Below are 15,371 nucleotides of genomic sequence, written 5' to 3'. Positions count from 1 at the left end.
GTAAAAAAAAAAAAAGGAAATCTATTTTAGCAAAAAAAAATTTATTCCCTAGAGAAATGGATATTAATATAATTTAGTTTTATTCATATTGCACGTTTAACAATGGATGCCTTCACAGAGCAGCTTGACAAAATAAAAATGTATTTAAATGTATAAATGTATCCCTAATAAGCACATCGGAGGTGAGTGTGGAGAGGAGAAAGACTTCCTAATATGATTGGAAACTTGACAGAAATCCTACTTTTAATAAGAACCCATCTTCATCTGGGAGATATCAGATAGTGTGAGTATAAATTTCCTTTCTATAACTGTGTACTATATAGTCAATAAGTACAATTGTATAATCATCTTGGTGAAGTTATCAACCGTTCAGTGATGAAGAATTGAGTGCAAAACTGTTTTTGGCAAATGAAGGTGTTTAAGTGGTGAATATAAGCCTAGTCATTTCAGTGGTGTTTAGATAAAAGCTGAGAAATTGCCTGTGAAGCTCCTGTACCATCACATTCGCAAAACAGAGAGAGCAATTTTACAATTTGTACAAATGTCAATAATGTTTTAATTCTTTAGTAACCATGAAAATGAAAAGTCTTTGTTAAAGACTTTAGCTAAAGGAATAGATCTCACTGAATTCATCAGCAGTTATTTTCCCTCCAGTGTGAACAAAAATCAATGGAATGAAGAGACAAGGATGAGTTTGCCTTTAAATGCCACAAATGATTTTTACCTGTTGATAAGGCTTGATGTGGATGATGCTAATAATCAAAGTGGTCACTGATTTCCAATTGCAAACTTTATTTATTTGTTTGTTTGTTTGTTTGTTTATAAACTATATATTTATTTCTTTATACATTTTACAATGCTGTTTTCCATTAAGGTTATGAATGTAGAGGTTGTGTGTCTTTCACTAGAATTATAATGAAACCTTTTGATGTCATTTGCTTTTTCCCTTCTGGAGGTAACCAGATTTAAAATGCTATAACTTATAATACATTTGAGATAAGTGCAAATAAAGCCCTATTTGGAGCGAATTAGATTTACATCTAATAGGCCAGAGTATCTCTGGGATTCATGTTAGTCATTTTTACTGGCTGTTCATGCACACATCTTAAGTCATATTATACCTGCTTCAAAATGTCCAGGAGAAATAACCCCAGATAATATAATACATCCTGTGAGAACATCTGTGCAATTTTACTTCAGTATAACGGCACTTAGTACTGACAAGGGTTTTAGGTAAATTATTGAGCTCCTAACACAAGTACAAATATTTGAGCATTTTATAGGCAGGGACGTTATTTAATCGTATGCTAAATTCCATGGACCTCCTTCCCTCAGTTTGGACTTTTTCCATGAACACTATGTCTGAAGAGATAGAGAATCACAGACCCCCTGGCGACGCTTCATGGACCCCAGGTGAGACCCTACTTTGAATACCACTAGTATAAAGAGTGCGTAATGGATAACATATCAAGTCATGTCAAGTGACATAACATGACTTATTGCTTTATACATATACAGATGTTACAGTGTGCCATGAAATGAAACCTCATCCAAGCTCATGAAACATCACAGATCTATACCCTATATTTATGTACCATAAAGGATACATAAAGTGCACCTGTGCATATCTTATTACAAATATCTAGAATTAGAATTAGAATGAATTAGAATTAGGTCGAATGTATAAAAACAAACCATCTCTATTAAATAAATGTCAATTATAAAGCACTAATAGTGGTAACTACTAAAAAAACAACAACATTGAGACTGCGTCTGGTCTACACCTTTAAGCTTAAACCCCGCCCCTTATGCAAATCTGTTTAGTTGCGTCAGCGGAAGCGGTACATTTATTTCCGTCTGATATTCCCTTTAAAGGCGTATTTAAAGTGGCTTTCTGCAAGACGTCTAAGACTAAGAGGATCCTTCCAGTGCACCACAACAGAAATCAACGCACAAGCTGAGACTGTTGTAAAGACGGATTGTAAAGGATTTGCTCACTACAGGGGATTGTGTACAGATACACAGGTTTCTGGGTGAGTGTTTTATTATGGGTGTGTGTTGGTTTATTATAAGGGTCAGCATCTCTCCTGTTCTAGAGATCATACATAGGGGTTATTCATCGTGTCAGTGTTTCTGAGCACATTGTAGTAGCATGTGATCATGAGTGAAGTTGTAGATGATCACTGAGAGATGTACAGTGATCTGTCACAGCAATGTTAATGTTTCAGCAACAGGAAGTTCTATAGGACTGTTGGATCAGATGGCTGTTCTATAGGACTGTTGGATCAGATGGCTGTTCTATAGGACTGTTGGATCAGATGGCTGTTCTATAGGACTGTTGGATCAGATGGCTGTTCTATAGGACTGTTGGATCAGATGGCTGTTCTATAGGACTGTTGGATCAGATGGCTGTTCTATAGGACTGTTGGATCAGATGGCTGTTCTATAGGACTGTTGGATTAGATGGCTTAGATGCCTGTTATATAGGACTGTTAGATCAGATGGCTGTAATATAGAACAGGTCAAATGATTTAGATGGATGTTATATAGGACTGTTAGATCAGATGATTTTGCCAGATTCTGTCTGTCATTATGCATATCATTTATGCAGTAGTTTTCCAACGGGACTGCATCAAGCACACACACTCGCACACGCTCACACACGCTCACACACACTCGCACACGCTCACACTCACGCTCACACACACGCACATGTATATGCACACACACGCATATATAAGCACACACACACACACTCTCGCACACGCGCTCACACACACTCGCACACGCTCACACTCACGCTCACACACACGCACATGTATATGCACACACACGCATATATAAGCGCACACACGCACACACCACTATTTCTTGCATCTGCGTTCCACTGGCTAAAATAATGTAAAATACTACAAAATGCATTTATATCACTAATAGTCTATATGCATTCCGCTTTTATTGCCTTTTATTTATTTATTATGATTAGGTTTAGAGCTTTTTATTTGTTTATTTATATTTACCTGCATGCATATATACATGCATTACACAACAGCGATATGTATATTTATCATACCAACGTTTTAACAGTTATATTTGTGATTGTTATTTTTATTTTTTCCCCACCTCTGGCACGCAGCAACAAGTTGCCAGATTTCAAATAAACCCCTCTACATCTGCGGCAGTTCTGTAAAACCTGTAACTAAAACTTTTCTGACTAGATGCCTTATCATAAAAAAATAGAAAACTTGTATTAAATATTACAAAAATGTGTCACATCTAGATCTGTATATTAATGATATGTAAAGGTAAGATGTGTTAGCTAAAGCTCAATCTGGCAACCTTTGCTTCGCAGATGTACAGTTTAGTTCCAAATGAAGGGGGGGGGGGGGGGTTTCGAGGTGGCATCAGTGTACAACCTGACATTTTTTGGTACAGATTGTTCAGCATCCTGCCTTGATGCCCGATGACGCCTGAGATAGGCACAGGATCCCCGTGACCCGAGGTAGTTCGGATAAAGCGGTAGAAAATGAGTGAGAGAGATTGTACAGCTCTGTGGTGCAAATACTACATTTTTACGTTTATCTGGATACTAGAAAATAATCTATAATAATAAAGCATTTTATCCTGCCTCGATGCCCCAGACTCCCCGTGACCCGAATAGTTTGGATAAGCGGTAGAAAATGAATGAATGAATGAATGAACAAAGCATTTTAAAATATAAATAACTCTAAGCCAGCGTGATGACCATCCATGCCAAACAGTATGACACTAAATAATATTGTAACCATTTTAACTTTGTCACGTTTTGATGAAGCACAAATTTTCTATCTGACACTGATGCACTTCCACGTTCTGAATTGATCATACAGATGTGATTTTCTATTCTTTCCCAATGTAGCTTGTTTCAGATTTTAACCCTGTGAGGTAAAAGGAAAGAAGTGCAAATTGGGAATCCTGACAGTCGTGCTTTACTATTAGATTAGTATCAAGTGCTAAGCAACACTGTATGTGATGAGAATATGATCCCTAATTTCTGCATTTATATTGTATATTCCATCACGACCTGAAAGCACAGAGTGCTGATGAATTCCATTAAAGCAGAAGTGCCTGGTGCTGATAAAGCCTTCTCACTCCTGAGTCATGTGAGAGAAATATGCTGACATCATCATTCACTGGTTTCGTCTGTGCTGCATTGAAATCACATGCAAATAAGCCCTGTATAAGAGAGTGCGAAGTAAAGCAGAAAGGGCAGAGTGCATTGTCCTGTGCTGTTTTAGCTCCCGAGTTCCTAGAATGCCTGTGGTCTTGTGTATCGGCTCTTTGCTATGCTTTCCAGACCTACATGTTGACTGCCGTCATTTTGTTTGACCTTCCCAGGTGCCAAAACTGCTGCTTAGCTGGTGCACGGCTGACAACAGTTCAGAGCCACGTCTGTAAAAGAGCTGCTGCATGCAGGCACAGGAGATTTATGAAGCTTTCAAGGCCTTTTGGTGAGTCATCCAAGCAATGGTTTTAAATAGTTTATGCACCGTACCCACACACACATGGTGATAAGTAGTAGAAGCATATGACCTCTTTTTAATTGAAATTTTCTAATGTGAAATTGAATCTTATGTGATGTATTCTGATGGGAACTTTGAATACATTACTTCCTATTTTTCTCTCATTGCTATCGATTGCTCAATACCATCTGACTCAGCTGGGCCGTGCACATGACTGCTGAGAGACATGTTCGATATGTCTAATAGGTATATATTTGGAATTATTTTTGCCAATCTCAAGCTCAGCAATACTTTTTCTGACTAGGTGCCATACCATTAAGAAGGAAAAAATAGCAACTATATTTTTTTATATATTAAAGAATTGAATAAGGAGAGCTCAATCTGGCAACCTGGGCTCTGCAGTAACATAAACCAAAGGTTTAAATTAATATAGAGGGACATTAGGGGTTAAAATCAGTGTCATTGTACAAACCGATGTGTTTTATTACATATAGCTCAGTGCAATGACTGCATTATACATTACATTGTACATTAGTTTTATATATTATATACTTTTAATATTTCTCTCATTGTTTTCGATTGCTCAATACTAGCTAAATCAGCTGAGCCACACACATGACTACTGAGAAAGATGATGTAAAAGATCGGAACCAAAACTCCAGACGTCTGAAATCATTTACTACTTCTTTATTAGTGCTTTGTCTTGGGGTTAATGACCTGCAACAGTTATTATTCTCTGGTGAATGTATTATTTATGTTGAATATCACTGCTGCTTTGAAGCACATATATCGCTTAATATTGATTTATACAGGCAGCAAAATATCTCAAATTTAAATGGCATTCTATATGAAAAAGAACAAGGGTCAAATTTATATGAGCTCTCAGAATTAGCTCATTATCTCTAGACAGAAATACATCACCAAATAGAAGCATGTATCGTTTATCCACGCTAAAATGAAATCAGAAAAACGTTTGAAGTGACAAATTGAATTGAAATTCTGGTCACTTTGGTTTGAAATATATTTCTAGAAACCGAGGGCTGCATTTATTTGTTGGTTTTCGTTCGTTTATTTAATAGAGCAATAAGAAGAAGCATTAACGATAATATGAATTTCTATTGTTGCATGATTGTAACCATTTATTTAGCCTTTTATACATTTATAAAATTTGAAAATTGAATTTCAAGCAATTAACACAAATGAACACTGTATTATGGACAAGTCCGTCCAGTACACTTTTCTTTACTAGTGCAAAAATCTTAGTTCTGTTTCATTTTCTTTTAGTGTTTTTCAAATGTTATCATCTATGTAATACAAAGCAAATTGGATCCACCAAGTTGCTTTGATTATAAATGAAATAGTAATAAATGAAAAAAGACAGACATGGTTATGTTTAAATGCTATGTGGAATGTCCATGAAAAAAGTTTGTTCCTGTTATCACACCCTTTTTTCATGGACATTCCACATAGCATTAAAAATAACCATGTCTGTCTTTGTTTCATTTATTATACTAGCATTAAAACCCCAATTCTTAAACATTAAGGTGATTTAATAAGGCAAATAATCAGCTTCAGGGAGGCAACAGAATCACTGCTTCATGTTGGGCCACTTTACAGCACCTTGTTGTTGATTCTTTTCCAATAACAGCATGGTCCTTTGTGTTTTATACTGTAATTAAGATTAGTCAACAAAATTGCAATCCTTTGAAGCAGTAAAATGTTTTGGCTTAATGTTCCAGGACACGACTATTGCCTGTGAATAGGGTAGACTCACTATTGCCTACAAACCTGTCCTTAGTTTGGATGATAATAAAGCATCAGACAACTTCTACTGTATGTTTTGCTATCCATGAGCGTTAGCATGAGCCGACGTTTACGTAAGTATTCGCTTGCCAAATATCGAGTGGGACCAGAGGTGGGTTGATTGCACGTGCTCTCTTGATCGTACTGAGCTGAACACTTGGCCTCCAGATTAAGTATTATGGCATCTTAGAGATGGTGCTTTGAGCTGATTTTTTAGCACATCACCCTCAGATGACCTGTATTGTATTCTGATGCTGGGTGAGGTGCGTGGGAGCTCACCGAGGTGTTTCACTGGGAAAGGAACGGTGGTTGCAGCTTATCTCTCCGCCCCCATTTTCTGTCAATACGAGACCATTGTTTCCCTGTGGTGTTATTTCAAGGGCTGAAGCAAACCTGTTCAAGAAACCGTTCTCAAATTACCGTCTTATCAGTTTGTTGTTTTGTTTGTTTTTTTGGTTTGCATTCCATTGAGTGAGAAATCAGGGTGTTTGGTTTTTTATTTTTTCACATTGTTACACAGCAATGTCATAAATTAAAACCAGGTCAAGTTTATTGGTCTTAATTTATCTGTCTTGTTTTCCTGGTAAAATTGGCAAAAGTCCAAGAGTGACCTTATCACAAGGGCTGTGTGGCTAGCTAACGTCCCAGATCTTGTCGTCTGGTGAGTGTTTACTCTGTAAAGGTTTGGGTGTCTTCCATCTGTCAGTCTACCCTTGGCTGACTTGTTTGTTAGTACAGTTAATTATTTCATGGATTTATTGCAAGGCAAAAAAGACATTTTAGTAACAGTTATGTTATGTTGTTAGGCAGGAGGATTTTCCACACGCTCTGACAGGACATTGATGATCACCTGCCTGCTATGTCATCCATCTCATGCATGCATGCATGAGGTCCTGTGTGACTTTCAAAATTGATTAAAAAATGAAATATGGATGACTCTTGCCTTCACGCTGCATGTTGCCAAGTCTGGTCAGGTGCTTTCTGCTGCTTGATGTCAATCTGGGGTTAGGGTTAATGGGTTTCCCCAATCGCTTACTCATCCTGCCTCACATTTACATACTCCTCCTCTCAGACACCATGTCTTAAGTAATGCATTGGTATTTAATTTTACTTACTTTTCATCTTAAGCAGCTATGTATGGACTCTCTGATGTATATTACACATTACACAAAAATCTGATTTTTCTAAGCTAAACACTCACTGGTTGTTCATTTTCTCATCCATGCACAGGTTTCCTTCTTTATAAACCATAGAAAAGGCCACATGACCTCTTCATAAACTTTTCCTGAAAGGATAAAAGTCTACATATACCCTGGCAGAAATGGCTCATTGAGTCTGGTGATTGAGTTTTGTTGGCATAAGAGTGCTACGACACTTCCTTTAGATCATCACAACAGTTGACAGTGCAACTTGGTCTACTTGTAGTACGTCACATGATGGGACATGTCAAGCATTAAAGCTAATCCAATGCTAATCTAGTTTCATATAAATTGAGGAATAAAACACAATAGAGCGTACTGTTAGAGGAAAGTAATCCACACCAGGGTAATGGGATGTAGGTAGATTTCCTGTTACCACACCACTCCTGATTATTTTCCAGTAACCACATGTTTTATTCCAATTAAACTGCAGCACTTGGTCAGTAAATCCAGTTTTTCACGTATCCTACATTTTATGTTTGTATTTACAGTACATTTACTGTAGTGGAACACCCTTAAAACAAGTTAGTTCCTGTTACCGGTTAAAATATTAACAGCTATAAACAGTATGTCCCTTACAAGCTTCTCTATAAAATTGAATTTGAAAATAAATTATGTCCCGTGTCAGAAAACTTAAAGCTACAGCTGTTACAAAGAGCTTCCACTGGAGAATCCTCACAAAAAAAAAAAAAAAACGATGCGCATTATATTAAAATGTTTTTATGTGCAGCGTCCACCATATAAAGGTTTTGTGGATTTTGAACTGCAATAATCACTATTTTCAAGCTGCTGCAAGAGAAAATTATTCAACACTTTCAAACCAAACAGAATTAAGCGTTCAACAGCTATATATGCTGATAGTTCTCTCTCTCTCTCTCTCTTACCACAGAGCAGTAGAAGCCAGGATGCAGCAAATTGTCACATGAACGTTTTTGCATCTGTTCCTGTGTAAAGCACTTTTGTTTTTTTTCCCCCCTCATTTTTCAAAAATTGCTAGCAAACCAAGTGCTCTGAGAGTTTTGTTTGGCAGAAATGAAAATGCTTAACAGCTCTACATACACACAGCCAAGACTTATAAAGGATGCTTTGTGTACAGAAAGTGTACATGGAGACACTTTTTTTTTTCTGTCTCTCTCTCTTTTTCTTCCTGTGCAAAACTCCCTCAACTGTATGTATACTGTTGGAGATTGGAGTGTGTGTGTGTGTGTGTGTGTGTGTGTGTGTGAGACAAAAAGCAATCCTGTGTGAGCGGGACTCCAGAATACCCTTTTTGTCTCCTGTACAGTAGCTGGGGCATGAGCAGAGGTAAGAAGGATGATGGGAAAACCTCGAGCTGATAAGGTAGAACTTTATCAGACCAGTGGGAGTGTCTGTGTGAAGTAGCAAGCTCTACAGCTCTGCCACAGATTGTTTTACACTCTCTCACAAACACTGGAATTTTCCAGTAAGTTTCGCATGCTCTTGGTGGAGCAGTGTGAGAGGTGCTGTATAAGGCAAGGAGAGTCTGTACGTGGAGAAGTAGTAGCTTTCTCTCCCTGTTTGAAAATGCTAATCAGAGGGATTACTTGGAGGCATTTTTGTTTAAGGCTTATGCAGCCCTCAAGCCAAATATCCTGCCAGTGTATTTTGCATACAGCAGTACGCTGCTGGCTGTGCTACGCCGTCTAGTTTTTATTTTGTTATTATTTTTTAAGGTCACATGCTGTGTGAGCACCTTGTTTCCCAGCTGCAGCTGGAATTCAGTGCTGTCAGGAAGAGTTATAGCTGATGAATCCAGCTGCCATGTTTTCACACCTGTTCATGCTTTTGGTTGGCCTGCTGGTTTATTATTGTTTCTCCTGGTAAGAAAAAGTGACACTGCTTCTCAAGTGTATTTTCTACAGTGGCAACACTTTAACCAAACATAAGCTAAGTGGGAATGTTCACACATCCTCAGGACAAATAGAATAAGCCAAAGATTTTATTCTATTTTAGTTCGATAATGAAACAAGACATTCGGTGTTCTCATTTCTAAAATTGCACATCCTCGTTTCCTCGCTTCTTAGCTCCTTTTTCCGAGCAACTGCGGAAAGGATTCAAAGAAAGCAAATAACACCAGGACATATTTAAAGTTTTTTATTAAGTGACATGCCCTCGCTAACTCAAGCATCACTTTAAAGCAACTTAATCAACTTCCCATTAAATGCATAATGCAGAGCAGTAATTAGACCTGAACACTAAATTAATCTTAATTAAAGCTAAATTGCGCATGCACATGTGTACATGTAAAAACAATCTCTAAGCCTTCTGTGTTTTTGTTCCTTGATTCAGATGGGTGATGAACACCCAAAGAGGTCGAGTCATCATACTGAATTTATTTTTCTATTATTTAATACATTTGATCAAAGCTCTAACAGGCACTTTGAAGTAGTAATAAACAAGAACATTAAAGGTTTCTAGATGTGTTGTTTTTTTTTTAATTCAAATAAATTTGGTTTACAGGCATAGAAATTATGTGTGTGTGTAAAATCCAAACATGCATGTACGTACATGCGTGTATGCATACATGAATGCATGCATGAATGCATGCATACATGCATGCATACATGCATACATACAGTAAAGTGCATGCATATTTTTTTTGGGATAAAATGTAGGTTTAGAGTGTAGGTTTCGATCTGTTTGGTAAGGCCTGTTATGAACAGTACATTCTGTCACCTGCGAGACATTTAAGCCGAGTATGATTTTATTTACCCCTCATGTGGATGGTTTCACCCAAGTGGGCGATTACCCCCAACCCCCCGAATAGACAGACGTTCAGGTTCCACTTTTACAAGTGTGGATTTGCGTGTAACCCAACACCTTGTCTACCACACTGGTCCCTAGCCACCATCAACCCCTTCTCTGCTTCAACTGCCCCAACACCTGACTTCTCATGTGACTGGTTTTCAGCAGGCTTTCTGCCATCGACTGCTGCAACCTGGCAAGGTTAAATCTGTTAGTCACCTATCGTGAGTCCAGTAATATTCCATCATCTGACCAGTCGGCATCCTGAAAATAGAGCGAGCCGTTAATAATAGCCGTTTGTCGGGTGATCGTTGGCAATAATCGTACCAGTTTTTGTCTTTGATATCCTCTTGAAGGTTCATACAATTGCATGGACAGATAAAGATAAATAAACAGCATCACAGCTCTGATGTTGGCTTTGGTGCAAAGCTTTTTGTGCACCTTTGTGGCTCAAAGCTTTGAGCTATACCTGCTTTATTGATGAATGCTGCAGCACTCAAGCTAAAAGAAAATTGGATGGAAAAGAAAGGACGGCTCTGGATTCAAATAGGACGGTCATTCCCTGAGTGACGGGCTTATTTTAGCACACTAAGCTGGCTTGCACCTTCAGACAGAGATAAACACCAATCACACATCTCGACCCACTGCTGTTGCTCCTTTCTTTACTCTTTACTCTGACTTGACGGCGTGACCTATATTGTTCGTTCAGAAGCAGAAAGTGTCTTCTGTCTTTGCCGTTACATATTCTCAGTATTGTTCTGGATTTTGTAGTGAATGTATTTTTGCTTTTTAAGAGGGTTGGGCTACATCTTTAGAGGGAAAAGATGGCATCAGATGAAATGTAGTGGCTGGCGGAACACTTTTGTGACGTGCCAGCCGATATAATATAATATATATAAATAATATAACCAATGCACAACCCATATTAATCTGGTGGTACAGTAGTGCAGCATGTACTGTAGCGTTACTGCCTCACAGCTCCAGTGTTCAATTCTGATCTTAGGTTACCATCTGTGTGGAATTTCACAGGAGCTCTTCTTTAACTGCATTGGTTTCCTCAAGGTTCTCTAAATGAATGAATAAATAAAAGGATACTGGTGAAATGCTTAACATTTTAAAACATTTATACCTGATTTTAGGTTCACTGTTGTATTTGCTGCTTTTTTTTTTTTTTTTTTTTGCACAACAAAAGATTTCTAAACCCCTCTAATAATGCTGAAGCAAAAGCTTGGTCTGCATAGCAGGATACCGCTAATGCTTAACTTGCTGTAGCCCTGCCTTTATGAGCCGAAGACCAGGTCGAAAGCTGTGGAAATGAAAAAGCATTTGGAGGGAAATTAATTTTTAAATCCACTTTTAATTTGTCAATGCACACATAATGGAAAAAATCGTTTTGCAAACTTTGTCATGCTGGTTTAAATAATGTGTGCAAATGTATATAAGAGATGTCGTTTCAGTCATCTTTTCTGACACCGTAAAAGAAACCTGTTCATGCATTGAATCAAAATGCAACCTGGAAAATTAAACTGCATTTCCTAAAATGCAGTTTAATTTTCCAGGTTGCATTTTGATTCAAGACATCAAGGGTCAAAATCACTAATCAATGCGAGTATCCTAAAGGTCTGTAGGAAGTCTTCCTGTGCTGTTTTTAGACGTTATAAATAGCACCAAATAAATTTAGCACTTGTTCAGGACCATTTCTTGGAATTGCTGACTTTTACAAGCAAGTACATTGTGCTGTATTCCATACTGATCCTCATTTCACTCCATAGTGCCCTTTTTCAGGCCCCTGTCTTTTCATGAGTACTGACATTTTTTTAATGCTAATCAATTTTTATTTATTTATTATATTTTACGAACAGCCCAAGAGTAAAAGAACACTTGTACCTATTTCACTGCCTTTTGTGTGTGCGTTTTAACCTCACAATCTGATGTTTTGTGAGGAGCTCTATGTCACCAGAGTAAGTGTCGGCCTCTCACCCTCTCTCTCAGTCTCTCAGCTTACCAAAAGCCCCTCGATGACAGGATCTATTATTAGACTCTGCCTGCCCTTTGAATGACACAGGAGAGAAGGCTGAGAGAGCAACGTGCCTGGGCCACGCTTTTTCCTGACATAACAGCCGAGACCCTTTCCTGAATTGTGTGTAGCTGGTTTAGTAATAAATAGACAATGTGGGTGGATGACCTCTAAGAAGACTCGTGACTCATCTTGTAACTTTTAGGACTGCATAATTTATTGGACTTTAGAGACATCGCAAACTGTAGCATGAATAATTACTATCCTTGGCTTTTAGACCACATGCATTGCTTTGCATACATAGTCAACTTTACTGCATTTTGCTGTGTTGATTCATTCCTTTTCTATTTCTATTGTTATAACGTTATCCAAACCATCACTGACATTTTTCCAGAAATAGATTTCGGTGGCTGCTTGGTGTTAATGATTGTGTTTGTTTAGGTACGTTCTCTAACAATCTTCTGGGAGCAGGAGTATTTATAGTGAGACCCTATGACACTTTAATTGTACACAGTAGGACTCAATTGAACTATTTATGTAACATCTGATGTCATCTGGTGCCACCAGAACCATGATAGAGGTTTCACAGCACTGGGAATGAACAGTTATAAAAAAACAACATTTATTCCCCTTGAATATGGGTTATTTTATGTAGATTTATGATGCGCAAAACCTTGCGCAGTATTTTTGGTTAAGGCTCCAGGGGTTAAATATTTTATGCAATCGTCCTCAGATCTTGTTATACTGTCTGTATTGCCACTTTTATCCAGAGTAGCTCCCACTTTAGCTGAGCAGCTGAGGAATACATGTCTTGTTTAAAGCCTCACCAGGGGCATCTTGGTGGTACCAGGATTGAAATCAATCGCAGCCTTCCAACAGACATCTATTATTTTCTAAATTATAAGATATAAGACATAAAATAGCACAGCACATGGTGTAGTCAGAGTAAAAAGCTGAGGCAGTCAAGACTTAAGCTCCCTGTTCGTGTGTGTGTGTGTGTGTGTTCAAGCGATTGCTCTACTACAGTCAGCTGGCCCTGCATTGTGTATATTTGTATTGCAGTGTGGATAACGTGCGTGTGTGTGTCTGCATGCCCACATATCCACATAAGCACTAATTACTATGCGACCAAGCACAAGCAATCACTAACCAATTAAGCTTAATGCTTACCTGACACAATGATGAAATGTTACCTATACACACCAATTTGCAAGCCTGTATAGACACATACAATATGCATGGTTTTATTTGCTCTGTTTACTGTTCAGATCAGGTCTTCTGAAATGAAGGCTTTATAGTTTGCAGAAAAAAGTAAACCAGAAATTAATTTTATTAGGGCTGTTCTTGTTGTTTTGGAGTATTATCAGTTATATGTACAGTATACACATAATGGGTGTGTGTGGGGGGGGTGCTCTTGTTTTTTGTAGGACATGCAGAACCATCTCCAAACTTGCACTTGAAACGCCAAGCTCATATAAATGGAGTAGTCCTGGTAAAATGAGCCATGATGCGGTATCTGCATGTTCGCGAGTGTGAAGCGTTTCCCTTGCTGTTTCCGTTTTTGCAGAATGACTTGTTCATAATGTTATCTGGATTATTTGTATAATTTCCATCTCCAATCCCCTAACACTTCCTTCATGTTTGTGCTCTATTTGTGCTCTATTGGCTCATATCATCCAGAAATCAAGAAATCAACTTGATTAGATCCCTCATGTGCAAGCTCAGATTCCGTACTGCATTACCAGAGACACTCAATAAATATCTTATCTCCCCAACAACCCCCCCCCATTACTAACATACAGTAACACAATTTCCTGAATGCACTTAGAGTTGTGGCAACATAATGAGCTGAAATGAGAGGCTCTTAATGAGTAATTTTACAGTAACACTGTGACTAGAACATGATGTCCTCCAATCGTATGCAGTGTCCTATTCAAAGTGTTCTTGTTACGGGATTAAGATTCCTTCAGCTCTTAGTCATCTCATCTTGAATGATTAACGAGTGTGAGCGAGTAGACACAAAGATTATACTTGAAGGAGTATTATTTCACACTGTGCTGGGGGTTGGTGAGGTATGAATCAGATCTCATTGTTGCAGCACATTTGTTTGACGGTGTTTGCACTTTGTCCAACTGATGTTTGACCTTAACTATTATGTAATTGTTGTGAATAATGGATTTTCTGCTTGAGGATGTTTTTCAGGTTTAATCCTTACCAACCTGTTAGTAAAGAGTGAAATGCTCAAGGTTAGAATGAACCCATTGTCCCTAAATGTGTACTTTATTGCAGACCTCAGTCCAGTTTAAATCAAACTCCTCAATTATTGCCTAGATTGACTATTTAAAGTACAAATAATACCGCAACCATCTTTAGTGGATTTCTAATGCATTTAAGAGGAAACCAAGTCCCATCATCCTGAAATGCTGCCTTCTGTAGATGCACTTTGCTGGAGCACAGACACAGGAATTGGGTGTGATTGATGGTTTGATCAGTTGATGGAAACTGCCACCCTTTTAGCTAATCTTGAGATTGAAATCATTACATTATGCCATGCTTTTGACTATTCTGAAAGTGTATAATCTACACAGACAACCTCCTAGCATCCCTGTAACCTCCTACAGAGAATTTTATTTATTTATTTAGTTGTTTTGCTTTTGCTATCATGGCTGCTAATACCACGAAGGAATGATATACCCTTTAAATGTTTAAACTGTGTTTGCAATGGGGTAAAAAATGCTTTCTGTTGAGAGTCAGAAGGAAACTGCAATCCATACCAGAGACACTCACTCCCTGCTCAGACTGTAAATTATAGATCGAAGGAGTCGAGGTAGCATCCTACATACTAATGCAGTACCCTGAAGCCTACCTAGTGTTATTCAAGCTGTCTCTCATATTGATAGATGTGTGACCGTGTACACACCACCACCACCATGTCAGTATACACTCAATACATTTCTCTTATCTCCTTTTCATCCCTCAGTTTGACCTTGAAAAAAAGAGATGTTAAAGGGGTTGTTACTATTAGAACCTCTTTGATCCAAACATTTAACCCTGATGCCCTCCAACCCATGCAATGTGTACTGT

At 38.1% G+C, this 15,371-nt stretch overlaps 1 protein-coding gene across 1 annotated transcript in view; it reads left to right on the top strand.

The window, feature by feature from the left end:
• The first annotated feature begins 1,753 nt into the window (after nt 1-1,753).
• Nucleotides 1,754-15,371, top strand: part of LOC113661563 (solute carrier family 45 member 4) — a 36,688-nt gene continuing 23,070 nt past the window's right edge. The window contains exons 1-2 of the mRNA XM_027175880.2: nt 1,754-2,033; nt 4,378-4,490. The gene's annotated coding sequence lies outside the window, so the exon portion shown is untranslated. The remainder of the gene's footprint in view (nt 2,034-4,377; nt 4,491-15,371) is intronic.

This window comes from Tachysurus fulvidraco, chromosome 24, assembly GCF_022655615.1.
Source record: "Tachysurus fulvidraco isolate hzauxx_2018 chromosome 24, HZAU_PFXX_2.0, whole genome shotgun sequence".
Classification (NCBI taxonomy): Eukaryota; Metazoa; Chordata; class Actinopteri; order Siluriformes; family Bagridae; genus Tachysurus; species Tachysurus fulvidraco.
The sequence above is the reverse complement of the archived record's forward strand: the minus strand, read 5'-3'. Positions and strand labels throughout refer to the sequence as shown.